Here is a 2002-nt window from a genome sequence, read left to right on the forward strand (position 1 = left end):
ATCTTAAGAAGTGATGAAAATTCTGTGAAACGTCTGTTGAAATGGCGGACATCCGTCGTATGAGAAGTCCATGTTAAAATAATCGCTTCTGCGCCAATTTTGCACCATTTCCGAATCCAAAAAGAACATTTTCACTAATTTTTTGGCGACGTTGTTTTTTTTTTTTGGCTGGGATTTTGTGGCTCCCGGGAGCCGAGTTTGTTTGTTTGTATTTTATCATGTACACCAAGATTTAGATCTAGATTTACATGAATTATTTGATACAATTACGAACCGAGTCCTACCATAAATATCATACGCGAGTCACAATTATTCCTTCGCAAGTAGGCATGAGTAAAATTTTACTCACTAGCACCTATAAACATATATGTGTAAAATAATGGAAGTAATCAATTGGCGCCTTAAAACATATCCACACAAAGAAAATTTCATTAAATTTATAGCAGTGTATGCCCTAAGGTGCAATATAATATGTTTGAACAATACAAACAATATTTTGTACATATATTCCTGAAAACATATATTCTTGAAGCAAAATGTGTTTGGGGTATATATTACAGAAGCGATTTTTTGAGGGTGTATATAACGATGTTCGTCTGGGTGGTCGTTGTAATCACGCTACAGCAACATTAATAGCATTATCAATCGTTTTTTGTCTGCACGCAGGTCAAGTTCAAAGTTAGACTACATCGGCTCCGGTTTTGATATATCACTCATATAAACTGACCCCACCGATTTGGTTTCTTCAGCATCTAGAAAGTTTTCTTCGATTTGCTTGAAATTCAAAACCCAGAGGTATTTTCGGATCACAAATAGAAATATATTGTGCATTGGTCCATGTTTTAGAATAGCCTCCATATAAACCGATCTTCCGATTGTTTTATTCCATTTGCCTGAGAATGAAAATGTAGATGAATGTTAGTTTCAACAAGTATATACGGCCGTAAGTTCGGCCAGGCCGAATCTTATGTACCCTCCACCATGGATTGCGTAGAAACTTCTACGAAAGACTGTCATCCACAATCGAATTACTTGGGTTGTGGTATCTTAAAACTTCTTAACATCGTTTTCTAAATTATGAGTTATTCCATACGTGGTATATATTAAACAAACAAGGTATGTATAGGTAAGTCTTCAAATAATTACGAATCGATATGGACTTTTGCACGGTACGTAGAGAGCCAGAATTGAAATATGGGGGTCGCTTATATGGGGGCTATATACAATTATAAACTTTATATGGACCAATTTTTGTGTGATTGGGGATCGATTTATCTGAGGGCTATATATAACTATAGGCCGATATGGACCTAGTTAGGCATGGTTGTTAACGGCCATATACTAGCTCAATGTACCAAATTTCAACTGACTCGGATGAAATTTGCTCCTCCAAGAGGCTCCAAAAATAAATCTCGGGATCAGTTTTTATGGGGGCTATATATGAGTGTGGACTGATATAGACCACTTTTGGCATGGTTGTTAAATATCATATATTACCACCACGTACCAAATTTCAACCAGATCGGTTGAATTTTGCTTCTCCAAAAGGCACCGGAGGTCAAATCTGGGGTCGGTTTATATGGGGGCTATATATAATTATGAACTGATATGAACCAATTCCTGCATGGTTGTTGGATACCATCTAGTACCACCACGTACCAAATTTCAACCAGATCGGATGGATTTTGCTCTTCCAAGGGGCTCCGGAGGTCAAATCTGGGGATTGATTTATATAAGGACTATATATAATTATGGACCGATTTCGACCAATTTTTGCATGGGTGTTTGAGGCTATATACTAACACCACGTTCCAAATTTCTACTGAATCAAATGAACTTTGGTCTTCCAAGAGGCTCCGAAGGTCAAATCTGGTGATCGGTTTGCATGGTCATTAGAGACCATATACTAACACCATGTACCAAATTTCAGCTGGATTGGATGAAATTTGCTTCTCTTAGAGGCTCCGCAAACCAAATCCGGGGATCGGTTTATATGGGGACT

This window comes from Haematobia irritans, chromosome 3 (genome assembly GCF_050003625.1).
Source record: "Haematobia irritans isolate KBUSLIRL chromosome 3, ASM5000362v1, whole genome shotgun sequence".
Lineage (NCBI taxonomy): Eukaryota > Metazoa > Arthropoda > Insecta > Diptera > Muscidae > Haematobia > Haematobia irritans.